The following is a 15,768-nucleotide window of genomic DNA, read 5'->3' as shown; positions in this document are numbered from 1 at the left end:
CAGTCCCAATGGCAGCTGTACAGTCCTGCTATGAACAAAGTATACTGTGCTTAGCAAGCGGGCCATCTGGGTAGCGTCTAGTTCAGGCATTCCCAACCACGGTCTTCCAGGCACACCAACAGTGCAGGTTTTAGTGATATCCAGGCTTCAGCACAGGTGACTTAATTAGTAGCTCAGTTATTTTGATTTAACCATCTGTGCTGAAGCCTGGATATCACTGAAACCTGCACTGTTGATGTGCCTTGAGCAGTAGCTGATCTTGCCACGGGCAAGCAGGACTTTTGCCCGGGGCGCCGCCTTCCGGAGGGCGCTGGCGCCATCCAGAGGGAGCCACACCATGGCAAGATCCGCCACTGCTGTGCCCTCCGCTGCCCGCTGTGTCCACCGGCTGTGAGCTGTGTCCCCTGTGAAGGGAACTAGACGCTACGCGTCTAGTTTCCCTTCGTGGAGAGGACCTTTGCTGAGCGGTGCGCGATGACGTCATCGCGCACCGCACAGCAAAGGTCCTCTCCACGAAGGGAACTAGACGCTACGCGTCTAGTTTCCCTTCGTGGAGAGGACCTTTTGCTGTGCGGTGCGCGATGACGTCATCGCGCACCGCTCAGCATTTAAGCGGCGCTACTACTATACAGGGGGCGTAACTGACCACGCCCCCTGTATTAAGCCACACACCCATTTCCTGCCCGGGGCGCAGAGGGCCCTCGAACCGGCCCTGGCCTTGAGGACCGTGGTTGGGAATGCCTGGTCTAGTTTGATCACAGGTTCTCAAACTCGGTCCTCAGGACCCCACACGGTGCATGTTTTGCAGGTCTCCTCACAGAATCGCAAGTGAAATAATTAGCTCCACCTGTGGAGCTTTTAAAATGTGTCAGTGAATAATTAATACATCTGTGCAACTGCTGGGTTATCTGCAAAACATGCACTGTGTGGGGTCCTGAGCAGTGGCGTAACTAGAAATTTTTCTCCCCCAAGCCAAAAAATTATTCGGGTGTCATGCTCATTGCCAGGGGTTTCATGCACTGGGTGTCATTCTCGTTGCTAGGGGTTTCATGCACTGGGTGTCATGCTCGTTGCCAGGGCGTAGTGCTTGTTGCTAGGGCTGTGCTCTCCCAGTGCCACATATGCCTCCAGTGCCAGATATTCCCCCATAGTGCCAGGTACTCACATGCCCCCAGTGCCAAATATAGCCCCCCCACCCCATGTGTCAGGTACACATATACCCCCCAATGCCACATATGCCCCCAGTGCCAGATATTCCCCCACAGTGCCAGGTACTCACATGCCCCCAGTGCCAAATACAGCCCCCTTCCCCCATGTGCCAGGTACACATATACCCCCCCAGTGCCACATAAGCCCCCCTCCCCCTGTGCCACATATGCCCCCAGTGCCACATAAGCCCCACTCCTCCTGTGCCACATATGCCCCTAGTGCCACATAAGCCCCCTCCCCCTGTGCCCCCAGTGCCCCCCCCAGTGTGCCCCCCCCCCCCCCCCCCGGTTTTGTGTTGGAGGGACACGGAGGCATCTCGGACTGTACTATTCTCTATGGACACAATTGTGCTATATAGATATGTGATGTTATCACAAGACACACTTTGCATATGGTCTAAACTAACAGTGCATTTATTATAGCAATAGCTTACCATACAGTGACAAAAATTGATGAAGTTCACTGCTGGTTACTTACTATTGCACTTACTACAGGGGTACCCCAAAACATTGAACTAATTGATGATTGACCTGCTATTGTGCATTATTTGTGAAATTGCTGATATGCTATTTAAAATAAGTAAGACTGCAGTTCAATAGTTCAGTATGATACCTCTTCTTTGTGATACTTTATGATTCAGTACAGTTTCTTATGCCCTTAGGGCTATATTTTGTATATGCACTGTTTATTTTGGAATGTTTTGACCTGCCAAGGTATTAAGAAGTATTGTCATGCTAATTCCCCATGTCGGATAGCCCTCTATGTCCATCTCAATTATGCTAATGGTTATGGTACATGCTAATTAATTGAAAAAGTTCACATTAGGAAAATAAATGGATTGTAGTAGAACTGCTGAAGTAATACTTCTTGAAAATATTTCTATGGTGCATCTTTTGCAGGAGTTATTTGATCAAATATGGCGGAGAAGGTGAAAACTGGCCCATATTGGGGGCAGAATTAGAGACATTTGAATATCTGTTCTCATGTGTACTTATTAGTACTTGATAGGAGGAATTGTCTTTGTTTAAACCAACAGGGTTGTGAAACTATATATGCAGGCAGAGTGGAACAACCTGTGTTATTATGAGAAATGTAATCTATGGTTACAGGCAGCAGAACGAAATCATTCTGACACACTGCTTTAGAAACTTGCTGAAAAATGATACAAGCTAGAAATGTAACAAATTTGATACATGTGTTTAGAAACTTGCTGAAGAATGATACAAGCTAGAAATGTAACACATTTTAGATACAGGCTTTATGTCACAAGCGCACTGAGCTGAAAATATAGCTGGAATTGAATCATGACTGTCTAAGGGGGATCCGGTCTGAAGATCGACAGTGTCTAGGTCGACAATGTTTAGGTCGACCACTATAGGTCGACAGTCACTAGGTCGACATGGATGGAAGGTCGACAGGGTTTCTAGGTCGACATGTGCTAGGTCGACAGGTCTAAAGGTCGACATGAGTTTTTCACATTTTTTTTCTTTTTTTTGAATTTTTTCATACTTAACAATCCACGTGGACTACGATTGGAACAGTAAAGTGTGCCGAGCGAAGCGGTAGCGGAGCGAAGGCACCATGCCCGAAGCATGGCGAGCGAAGCGAGCCATGCGAGGGGACGCGGTGCACTAATTTGGGATCCCGGTCACTCTACGAAGAAAACGACACCAGAGAAAAAAAATCCTCATGTCGACCTTTAGACCTGTCGACCTAGCACATGTCGACCTAGAAACCCTGTTGACCTTCCATCCATGTCGACCTAGTGACTGTCAACCTATAGTGGTCGACCTAAACATTGTCGACCTAGACACTGTCGATTTGATGAACCACACCCGTCTAAGGTACAGATTGAAAAGAAATTTGATCAGTTTACTGATGATAATATCAAATGTTTATTATTGGCTGCAATTCATAAGCATATTGAAATTCATGAATGTTTTTGTGTTATTAACAATTTAAATCACAAACAAATTTTGTAATTAATTAATTGTTTGTTATCAGGCATGAATTATTGGTCTGTATTCAAAATACAGATGGTTATATCCTGATTATATTGATTGATATTTTCACCATGTATATATTATTGGTCTAATTTAAGACATAGATATTTTTCACAGGGGATGCAATAGAATGTATGCATTCATAGAGCGGCATATACATATAGGTTTATGCCACTCAAAGTACCCCTTTTATTTTAGGAAGAATAATTAAAGGTTACGTTTTAAACTATCACAATCATATCATATCAATTTATACATTACATTTTGTTACAAAAGAGTGCTCCAAAAAGCAATCTACTTCTTTTGTTGCCCCATTGCAACAAACACATTGTTTAATGTTTGGTCTATTTGATTGCAGAAGCACCTCCAGCATTCTAAATTTAATCCCTGAGGAGAAATATAATTATCAGCTGGTTTTTGTTTTCAATGTAGTATTAGTATCGTAATTGAATAATTTGTGTCTGGTGCAGGATAAAAAATACAATACCATACAGGGACACGGAGGGCACAGCGCGCGCCACTCCTGTGTCCCTCCTGGGTCTCCGGCGGGTCCGTTAAAGGAAGTGCCGGTTCGTGAGCCAATCAGAGCTCACGAACGGCACTTCCTTTATTAGGCCCGCCGGAGACCCAGGAGGGACACAGGAGAGGCGCGCGCTGTGCCCTCCGTGTCCCTCCTTACAGCAGCGGAGGGAAGGAGGAGACCGCAGATTGACATGCGGACGGCTCGTCCGCATGTCAATCTGCGCTAAATCAGTGGCGCCCCCGCAGCCCTCGCGGTGGCTTGGGGGCGAGGGGCGCCACTGATTTAGCGCAGATTGACATGCGGACGAGCCGTCCTAAATCAGTGGCGCCCCCGCAGCCCCTCGCCCCCAAACCACCGCGAGGGCTGCGGGGGCAGTAGTTACGCCACTGGTCCTGAGGACCGAGTTTGAGAACCTATGAGTTAGATCAGTGGTTCTCAAACTCGGTCCTCAGGACCCCACACAGTGCATGTTTTGCAGGTAACCCAGAAAGTGCACAGGTGTATTAATTACTCACTGACTGGGGTATGAAGTAGTCTTTTCCTGCACTACCACACCCCTTTATGCGAAGCCACGCCCATTTCAATCAAGCCACTCCCCTTTTTGCGGCATGTTTATTTTTTTTCTAGTGCCAATTATGGGGGATGGGGGGGGGGGGGCGCCGAATAATTTTTTGGCTTGGGGGAGAAAAATTTCTAGTTACCCCACTGCTCAGGACCCCACACAGTGCATGTTTTGCAGACAACCCAGCAGTTGCACAGGTGTATTAATTACTCACTGACACATTTTAAAAGCTCCACAGGTGGAGCTAATTATTTCACTTGTGATTTTGTGAGGAGACCTGCAAAACATGCACTGTGTGGGGTCCTGAGGACAGAGTTTGAGAACCTGTGAGTTAGATGGTTAGCATCTAGTTTCCCTTCGTGGAAAGGACCTTTCCCATAATCCACTGGGTCCACATCACAAACTATTTGGAATAGTAACCTGTGGCGAGCGAAGCAGAGCGAGACACCGAGATGCATAGACAAAACGAAGGGCCCGATTCACACCTGATTTATGCTGTGCGAAATCGCACAGCGGCCGATTATCGAATGACTGTGCATGTATATGCACCGCAATGTGCAGTCGTGATGCAAAACAGCGACAGGATGGTGCGAAAATTTCATTCGCAAGGTGATTGACAGGAAAAGGACGCATGCATTCGCACATTTACACAAGAAGGGTTTTCACTCTCTGTGGGCAGTGGCTATCTGATTGCAGACCGCTGCAAAAACGCCCAGCAGCGATCGGGTCTGAATCAGGCCCTAAATACCTTAAAACTAACGGAGAATGGATAAAACATTACCGTGCTGTAAGGGCAATAGAGAACTTCCGCCCTCTTCTGCTGTCACTTCCTGATCCTTGCCACGAAGGGAAAATAGACACAACCGTAACATGAGGTACACAAATTCCCACAATGCATCAGTACTTTGCGTTTTATACCAGCCGTAGTGAGGAACCTGTAGGAATGAGGCTGTTTGATTCGCACAGCTTTTAAACGCAGACAGTAGTAATCACAGCCAAGAAAACCAATTGACATGCAGCTGTGTGACCTTTGTGTCTCGCCCGTATGTGAATGGCTGTTAGCATCGCAATGTGCAGCTCATCATTCCGACATACCAGACGCAAACAAGTTATAGTGTGAGATGTTACAAACTCCCTCCGCTATACACAGGGTGGTAAAGATACTGTAGGAAACCTTTATTAACAGCAAAGGGTCAGAAGAACAGCTGTTTCGCTGAACACATGTTGGGGGTCATTCCGAGTTGATCGTAGCTGTGCTACGATCACAGCTACGATCATCTTCCCTGACATGCGTAGGCACGCCCAGCACAGGGCTAGTCTGCCCCGCATGTCAGTGCCGCAGCCCCCCCCCCCCCCCCCCGCAGAAGTGCAAAGGCATCGCACAGCAGCGATGCCTTTGCACTTCAAGAGTAGCTCCCGACCAGCGCAGCTTTAGCTCCCAGAACCATCAGTTGGAGGCTCTAACAGTCCACTTGTTTGTTTCTGCACCAGTTGACTGTACGTACGTGGCCTATCAGTCGGCAATCACTACAGAAACACCAAACCTAAAATATAAATATATACAATATGAAAAGACGTCTTGTACTATTCACAAACATAAATGTAAAAGTTATCTATAAAACACAGCAGGGTCCGGTTTTGAAGATGTTATTTTTTTTGCGTCAGCCCCCACAACGGTACGCCATGACACTGATCACACCTCAAATCTACTGAGTCACAACCCAATTCCACCACAACCACATCCACATCTCCCCAAAGCCACGACCCAAAACTAAGATGCCCGAACCTTTTGCTTTGAATTGGAACGTCCCCACCATCAGCAGGACTATTGGGGTGACAAACATTACCCAGTCTGTATCTTTCTGTCCAAACTTTCTGCCACAATTTCAGATACAACACACACATACAGTATGGGCAGATTTAACAAAGAGTGATATTATTATTACTTGTTACGAATGATAAGTGGCGCTCCAGTTAATCAGCTCCCAACTGTCATATGTTTGAAAAATGACAGGAGCTGATTGGCTGGGACACCATTTAAGAATTGTAACGTGTGATGACAAGAATATCACTCATTGTTAAATTTCCGAAGTGTACCACATTGTGCCACAGAGTACACCGCAGCAGTCTATGCACATCAAATATCTTCACTTCACTTAAAATTGCCACCTGTAATTAGGGGGATCCGGTCTGAAGATCGACAGTGTCTAGGTCGACAATGTTTAGGTCGACCACTATAGGTCGACAGTCACTAGGTCGACATGGATGGAAGGTCGACAGGGTTTCTAGGTCGACATGTGCTAGGTCGACAGGTCTAAAGGTCGACATGAGTTTTTCACATTTTTTTTATTTTTTTTATTTTTTCATACTTAACGATCCACGTGGACTACGACTGGAACGGTAAAGTGTGCCGAGCGAAGCGGTAGCGGAGCGAAGGCACCATGCCCGAAGCATGGCGAGCGAAGCGAGCCATGCAAGGGGACGCGGTGCACTAATTTGGGATCCCGGTAACTTTACGAAGAAAACGACACAAAAAAAATATATCCTCATGTCGACCTTTAGACCTGTCGACATATCACATGTCGACCTAGAAACCCTGTCGACCTTCCATCCATGTCGACCTAGTGACTGTCGACCTATAGTGGTCGACCTAAACATTGTCGACCTAGATACTGTCGATAAAACGAACCACACCCGTAATTAGGACCCAATCAGTGTCGGACTGGGGCATGTAGGGCCCACCGGGGAATGCAGTGGTAGGGACCCATGTTAGGGGTGTGGCCAGTCTGCAGAGGGGGTGTGGCCTGCCACCTCATTGGTTTTACTAACCATTAGAGAGTGCAACGTCTGGGCCCCTTCATAAATATATACAGTAAATTCAGCTGCTGCATGCATGATAATGTACCAGATTAATAGCAGCACCGCACTGTAGAAAATACACCATAGTCCAGTATAAGGTAACATATGTATAATATATAATTCAAGTGCACAGTCAGGAACCCAGAGGCGTCACCAGGTGTGGTGACACCCGGTGCGCACCCCTGATGTACTGCCGCGATCGCGGCAAAAAAGGGGGCGTGGCCTTACAGCTAGGGGGCGTGGCTTCGCGGGGGATATTGGGATCGTCACTCTGGGGGCGTGCCCAGCATCTCCGGAGATGCTGGGCTTCCCCCAGAGACGGTCTCAGTGTGCTGTCGGCTCCTCTGCTATGACAGGAGCCGGGTGCTGTAACGGAATTTCACACTGCAGCACCTGGCTCCTGTCACTGCGGAGGAGCTGACATTTGGTGTCACCCCCTCCAGGTGTCACACCCGGGTGCGGGCCGCACCCCCCGCACCCGCCTTGTGACGCCACTGCAGGAACCTGATCCTTAGAGCAGGAGGTGGGCCCCCAGGCAGTAGGGCCCACCGGTGGTTTCCCCTGTACCCCTGTGGGCCAGTCCAGGCCTGGACCCAATCCCACTGCTCCGCTTCAAATAAAAACAGTGCTGGGGCTTTTCCCAACATCCCTGCGCTGTGGTAATTAAAATGATTGGGATTCCTGGACTTTACCACAATGATAGATAGGAGTCCCTACGACACTTGCTCATTATTCTAAAAGCGTAAAAAGAAACAACATTTTCAAATAAACTTTAGATTTTTTTGTTGCATAAAATAATGCCTCAAGCCCCTCACTCACCACCAAGTAGAACAACTTTTAAAAAACAGACACCTGAACACTACCACCGCTAGATGTAGGCTCTGGAGATGTACAGTAACTGGCATCACGACGGTAAAGATACCGGAGGTCAGAAGAACAGCGCCAGAATCCCGAAACTGCAGGGAATCCTAACGCTGCATCCCAACAGCGAGTATCCTGAACGTAAGTATGCTGCGAGGGTGGGGGGTTTGAGGCTAGGGTAAGGCATTAGGGGGAGGGTTAGGCTGCGGGAGGGGAGGATTAGGGTAAGGCTGCGGGGAGGGAGGGTTTGGGTTAGGCTGCGTGAGGGGAGGGTTATTCTGACCGCCGCCATCCTGACTGTTGGGATCCTGTACCTACAGACTCCTTGTATTATACTGAGACCACTTGGGTGGCAAGGTTACCTGTAGCGGGATGACAATATTGGTCATTACCCCAGCTTATACCCAACATGGTGGCCGTGATGAGTACCAGTCATTTTCAGTGCTGGGCTGTATAAAATAACACAAAAAAAAAAAAACCAGTTTCCATCCCACTTTTCCTCTATCCAAACGTCGTGCTCCACAAACCTAAAAGCCACGTCAGAAATGTAGATGCCGCTCGTCATTGTTGCAATCTGGACTGCGGAGCGGCCGTTTGTGTTATATGAAGGACCATCACAGAGCGTTGCAGATTCAGGGCAGGACGTATCATACATGACATATTGCATGTGATACTTCCCCCCCACCAGTGGCGTCACAAGGAGGGTGCACCCCGCACCCGGGTGTGACGCCTAGAAGGGGTGACACCAATCTGTGGGCTCCTCCGCAATGACAGGAACCAGGTGATGCAGTGTGAAATTGTGCTACAGCACTCGGTTCTTGTCATAGAACAGGAGACGACAGCGCTGCAGACAGTAAAGCCCTGCATCTTCGGAAATGATGGGCACGCCCCCGGAGTGACAACGTGTGAGGTCACGCCCTTTCCTTTGCGACCACGCCCCCTTTTTGCCACGAGCGCGCTGGCATATCAAGTGTGCGCACTGGGTGTCACTACACCCGGTGACGCCTCTGCCCCCCACTTATCGAATACATAGCGACGATTATTAACGCTGAATGCATGTTCAAGTGCGATTCCGCAAAACAGGGCTCTTCTCTGCTCTATGAATAGACACCCAACTCTCTCCACGGTTTATACATCTCCCCTTTAGTGCTATATCAGCGTCAGTCTGATTCATTTGCCCGGCGTCCTCAGACCTGCCAGTGTGCTCTGTGCTGGGGATAAAGCACCGGCTTTAAAGCCTCGTGTCTTCTAAATGGTTAGAATAAATCCAGTTAATTCAATGCCATCTCAGCATGTTTTTACTGGGGGTTTTACAGCACTCTGCCAAAGTGACACTTTGGCTTACAAAATGATTACTTTGTATTCCTGCAAACGGAGGAGGAGGAAATATAATGCTACTTTTTCGTTTTATTACTTTCTGGAACAAGAGCAAAATCGCTTACAATGTCATTTCCAATATAATTCACTGGACTGTTTTGTGTTTTCCACTTCTTAGTGCAATTCTTCTGCTGTGAGAGGTGTGGGGGGCGGTGGCGTGTGTGTGTTGGGGGGCGTATAAGGCTCGGCTACCCGCAATTTAATTTCTCACCTTATTTGTTAATCTACAGATCACATGACGTCATCACAGGTCATATACTCTGTCACAGCTTCTTCTCACCGCACACCTGTCCAGATAAGATAGAACCAGGGCGGAGAAAGCCGGTGGAGGACACTGATAGGAAAAAGCTAGACACAACAAAAGGTCGACAGGTACAATACAGTCAAAAGCTCGATATGCCAATGGTCGAAACAAAAAATTTAGATTATTTTGTTTGGGGGGTTTGGTGTCATTTTGTACATTTAAAACCATGTAAAGCGAATTAGTGGAAACGTGTAACCTTGCGGATCTACTGTGAAACTAATGAAGCTTACGCTATAGGGCCACTAATCTCAGGTGCCCTAAAGCTTCTTTTTTTTTTTTTTATGAGTACATTTTTCAGCAAAATCGATGGAGTTTTTTTAAGTGAGTGTTATTAAAATAAGGTCACATTAGTGGGCGACAACACTTAGGTCGACAGTCATTGGGTCGACCACTATTGGTCAACATGTACTAGGTCGACATGGGGAAAAAATCGACAAGAGTTTTTCACATTTTAAAAAAAAAATTGAACTTTTTCATACTTTACAATCCACGTGGACTACGATTGGGAATAGTAACCTGTGCCGAGCGCAGCGGTAGGGGAGCGAGGCATCTTGCCTGAAGCATGGCGAGCGGACGCGGTGCACTAAACTGGGGTTCCCAGTCACTTTACGAAGAAACCGACAACAAAAAAAGTAAAATAACTCATGTCAACCTTTTTCCATGTCGACCTAGTACATGTTGACCTAGTGACCATGTCTACCAGTGGCGTGCGGTGAGGTCAGTGGTTGGTGAGGCACTACAGCCATAATGTCCGCTGAATCCTGCCGATGACCCCTACCGCCGCCGAGCCAATGGCCGCTACTGCCCACGAGCCGATGGCCGCTGCCACCGCCAATGGCTTACAAAGTTGCCCACCATCCACTGACCCAGCCCTCCACCAATAATTTGAATCTCAGTCCAATGCTGCCAATGCCTTCTGCCTGCCTGCTCATCATACTTGTGATATATTGTACATTTGTATAGAAAAATAAAATAAAATTAGTGTTTGGGACTGGGAAGGGAGTGGGAGGAGGACATGAATGCAATTTTGTTGTCCAGGGCTTCCATTAACTTAATGGAAAAGGGTCTGAATGGGTTAAAAAATGTAAAAGCAAATGCGTGAGGTCCCCCCTCCTAAGTATAACTAGCCTCGGGCTCTTTGAGCCGGTCCTGGTTGTTTAAATACTGTGAAAAAAATTGAACAGGGGTTCCCCGTATTCAGACAATGAGCACCGGGCTCTTAGTCCGGTCCTGGTTCCAAAAATATGGGGGACAAAAGATGTAGGGGTCCCCCATATTTTTAAAACCAGCACCGGGCTCCACTAGCCAGGGACATAATGCCACAGCCGGAGGACACATTTATGTAGGTCCCTGTGGCCGTGGCATTACCCCCCAACTAGTCACCCCTGGCCAGGATTCCATGGAGGAGTGGGGACTCCTTAAATCAAAGCCCCCCCCCCCCCCCTCCAGGCACCCAAAGGCCAGGGGTGAAGCCCGAGGCTGTCCCCAGCACCCCTGGGCGGTGGGTGCTGGGCTGATAGCCATAAGTGTGTTAAAAAAAAGAATATTATTTATTGTTGTGGAACTACAAGGCCTAGCAAGCCTCCCCTGCTTGCTGGTACTTGGAGAACCTCAAGTACCAGCATACGGGGAAATAATGGGTCCGCTGGTACCTGTAGTCCTACAACAACAAAAAATACCCAAATAAAAACACAACACACACACCTTGAAAGGAGAAATTTATTAAAACACACTCACAGACATACTTACCTACATCCCACGCCGGTCACGTCCACTTGTCCAGTAGAATCCAATAGGGGTACCTGTAAAAATGAAAATGATACTTACAAACTTTGTTCCTGAAGTAATCCATGAGAGAGAGAGAGAGAGTGAGAGGGAGAGAGAGAGAGACTTCACCAGCAGCACAATCCGGAAAATTGAAGATCATTTTGGCAAAACTGCAGAGGAGAAAGTATCATTTCATACACTCCATCCCTATCCTCCTCCCAGAAAGCCAGGCACCACTGAGGAGGAGACGCACGGGAGTGGGGACAAAGCTGCTCTGATTCTTAGCAACCACTAAAATCACAATCTCCTAAGAGACGAGCCTAACCAGTAATGTACTTAGGGGACAAACTCAGAGGGCAAACATATAAATATGTATTTTAAATAAATTGAATAAAATAAAAATGTTTCCTACAGAATGCACATTACTACACAAACATGTTTCAGGGGAGAAAGAAACCGAAAAGCAGCAAAGTACACTACAATACTACTAGGAGTAGTAAGTGGCCATTGGTCTAGAAAACAAGATGAGCTGGGAGAGCGGGTGATGAGCAGCCGGCAGCCAGCATCTGCGCAGCAGAGATGGATGCTGGGAGAAAGGGGTGGTCTTCAGTATGCCGAATGTCAGGATCCCGGCGCACAGTATACCAGCGCCGGGATCCCGACACCCGGTATACCGACAGCTATTCTCCCTCGTGGGGGTCCACGACCCCCCTGGAGGGAGAATAAATAGCGTGCCACCGTGCCCGCAGCGTGGCGAGCGCAGTGAGCCCGCAAGGGTCTACTTTGCGCTCACCACACTGTCGGTATGCCGGCGGTCGGGCTCCCGGCGCCGGTATGCTGGTCGCCGGGAGCCCGGCCGCCGGCATACCATACTACACCCGGGAGAAAGAACAGGGAAGTGGGGTCTCACTAAAGGGCCCACAAAGTGAGAAAAAACATCTTAGAAAGTGTTTCTACCTTTTACTAAACTCGCCACATCACCACAATGATCTCTGCTCTGATGCCAGTCTCCTTCTTGTACTCATGATGACGATGTGTCTCCTCTGATACACACACAGCACGGAGCAGATGCTGCTCGGTCCACGCACAAAAATACCCACTCATCGCTTTATAAGCGTCTCATAACCCACCAGGCGAAAACAACCCTCGGAGAAAGCTGCACCTACCGACCTCCAGCTGCTTCTTCTCTTGCCGGCGGAGGGAGCAGGTCTGCCAGTGTCTCTTCTCAGCATCGTCGCGGGGAGCGAACCACACAAGAGGAGGAACATGCGGCAGGTCTGGGTGACCAGGAAGTGGCCGCCTCGGGTCACGGAGGAGGTTACAGCTCCGGGATGAGAGGGAGGTGAGCACTCATGTATCAGCGTCTGGGTGATTGGACCAGCGGATCCAGTCCTGGATCCGCTGTCCAATCACATCTGGCCCTGTTGACGAGGCACTTACACTAGTGCCGCTTTCTCGTTGATTTTCAATGTGCTTTTACAGCCCAGTGCTTTGCCCTGCCCCCCCACTTTATTCCCATTTCCATTCATAACGGGAGGCACTGTTATCAGTGCCTCCTAAACTACTTTCAGGTCTTAAAATTAATATAATAATATAACGAAGATACTTATGACACATATTCTGTGGAGTTGTAGTCTAGCCCTGTGATTTGCGCTCTGTACATAGCGGGAAACGTGTATCTGTTTTAAACTACAATTCCCGACAGCCTGCAGAACTTCTCTGTGTGACATTCCCAGGAATGACGGAGCCTGAGAGGGCCGGCCTAGTAAGGGAGCAATGTAAGGTGAGAGGTGGCCTGGGAAAAGGAAGTGTGCAGACCATACTTCCCAACTGTCCCGCAAAGGGCGGGACAGTCCCGTTTTTATAATAGCACAGAAGACAAAAACTCCCCATAGTAGTTATGCTAACCACTGTGCAACCATTCTCCAGAGGCTGACAGATGGAAAATCTGCTGCGCCTAAGAAAATACAAGGGCTTGGCCACTCCTGGAGTTTTTGAAAATGTAATCTAGCCGTATCTCCCAATAGTCATTATTTTGTCAAAACCCATAGGGGTGGGGCTTACAGGAAGGAAGGTGTGGCCGTTTTGAAATGTTGAGAGGTAAGCATGTTAAATAGTAATTGGGAAGCGGAGCGCCACACTGTGGATCTGCCCTTTTGTGACATTTCTGCTCCTATCAGACAAAGCTGCTATAGTATAACCTGGGGCCTCCACTGCTTCTTGGTGGCAAAGATGGTGGAAATATATAAAAAGATGGGGGGGGGGGGGACTATTTCATACCATTAGGGCAGGGAAAGAGTAACTTCAGAATGATTGTTTAGCCTTTTAAACCAGACTGTTCCTAAGATGTAATTTTTTGTTTACTTAAGTGTAAACATTCTCTGCTCAGACTTCTGAATCATTCCAGCATCAAAGGCTCCCAGGTTCTGCTTGTACCTATCCCCCTACCACACACACAAAGACATTTCATACTTCAAAGAGTCTGGGGGTTTCCATGCAGTGTTTTATGGACTTTAAACTTCCTACTTTCCACCCTGTTAATCATGTTCATGGTTTAATTTATTATGGAAACCGGTGGAGCATGAGATCCTCAGTCTTCACCAACTTCTGCCTGGACTAATGATTTATGTGGAGGATTATCCCTGATCCGGATAACTCTTGACGGAATAACATCCTTATCTAGCTACTGTCCAGAGCTGGTGGTAAAATGATACCGGGTACAATGGACAATAGAATCTGCCACCTCCCTGATTCTCTCACCTACAAGCATGATGATTATATAAAATAGCAAAAAATAAATTTTATATATATATATATATATATATATATATATTATTCTTTGTTTATATGGCGCCACAAGGGATCCGCAGCGCCCAATTACAGAATACATATGCACATAATCAAAACAGGAAAACAGTGACTTACAGTTGAAGACAATATAGGACAAGTACAGGGTAACTAAACATATCTACACCAGTAAACGACAGAGATAAGTTCCAAGGTGGCCAAAAAACTGCGGGATCTGGGCAGTTGAGGATTATTAAAGTAAGAAAAGGATAAGCACATGAGGGAAGAGGGCCCTGCTCGTGAGAGCTTACATTCTAAGGGGAGGGGTAGACAGACAGGGGTGACACAGATGGGGTACATAGAGAGCGTAGAACAGAGGGTTAGGATGAGATTTGGCTTGGTTTGGTAAAGACATGGGTCTTAAGAGCCCGTTTGAAGTTTTGTAGAGAGGTGGAGAGTCTGAGGTGGAGAGATAAAGAATTCTAGAGAAAGGGAGCAGCACGTGAAAAATCTTGGAGATAGGAGTGGGAGGAAGTAATCAGTAGGCAGGAGAGTCTGGGTGAGTGCTTTATATATATATATATATATATATATATATATATATAAAATACAGTAATGTGCAAAAGGAGCAGAGTGTCGCCTGTGTCCTCAACACAAGTTCTAGCCTGCTCATAAGTAAAAAACGATGATAAGAGGGCATAAATAGGGAGATATTGGTGGTCATTCCGAGTTGATCGCTAGCTGCCATTGTTCGCAGCGCAGCGATCAGGCTAAAAATCTGCACTTCTGCGCATGCGGCGCAATGCGCACGCGCGACGTACTTTCACAAAAGCCGAAGTACTTTCACACAAGGTCTAGCGACGCTTTTCAGTCGCACTGCTGGCCGCAGAGTGATTGACAGGAATGGGGCATTTCTGGGAGGCAACTGACCGTTTTCTGGGAGTGTGTGGAAAAATGCAGGCGTGTCAGATACAAACGCAGGCGTGACGGGGGAAACGCAGGCGTGGCTGGCCGAACGCAGGGCGTGTTCGTGACGTCAAAACAGGAACTAAATAGTCTGACGTGATCGCAAGCGCTGAGTAGGTCTGGAGCTACTCTAAACCTGGTTGGAATTTTTTTTTGTAGCCGCTCTGCAATCCTTTCGTTCGCAGTTCTGCTAAGCTAAGATACACTCCCAGAGGTGGCGGCTTAGCGTTTGCACGGCTGTTAAAAGGAGCTAGCGAGCGAACAACTCGAAATGACCCCCATTGTTGGCTGATGAGTATGACTTTGATTGAAATGGCCCAACGTTGCCGTCAATACCATATCTGGGGGTGCGAGTGCCCCCTGGCAAAGAGACGGACTTGACTAACCAGAACTTGTACTGCATTGCGCTGTGACGTCATGCGCTGCACTTCTGGCCCACCACATCATGAAGGCTGTGTGACACAGCCCAGATGGACCAAAAATGCAAAGCATGAGTCATCTGCTGACAGATTTCACCTGTGTCTGGGTCGCCAGCGGCCCCTGAGGTTGA

At 47.7% G+C, this 15,768-nt stretch overlaps 1 protein-coding gene across 1 annotated transcript in view; it reads left to right on the top strand.

The window, feature by feature from the left end:
- Positions 1 to 9,751: 9,751 nt before the first annotated feature.
- Positions 9,752 to 15,768, top strand: part of FGGY (FGGY carbohydrate kinase domain containing) — a 533,714-nt gene continuing 527,697 nt past the window's right edge. Inside the window, exon 1 of the mRNA XM_063939260.1 lies at positions 9,752 to 9,766. The gene's annotated coding sequence lies outside the window, so the exon portion shown is untranslated. The remainder of the gene's footprint in view (positions 9,767 to 15,768) is intronic.

The sequence above is a fragment of the Pseudophryne corroboree genome, chromosome 9 (assembly GCF_028390025.1).
Source record: "Pseudophryne corroboree isolate aPseCor3 chromosome 9, aPseCor3.hap2, whole genome shotgun sequence".
NCBI lineage: Eukaryota > Metazoa > Chordata > Amphibia > Anura > Myobatrachidae > Pseudophryne > Pseudophryne corroboree.
This window is presented reverse-complemented; position numbering and strand designations above follow the sequence as displayed.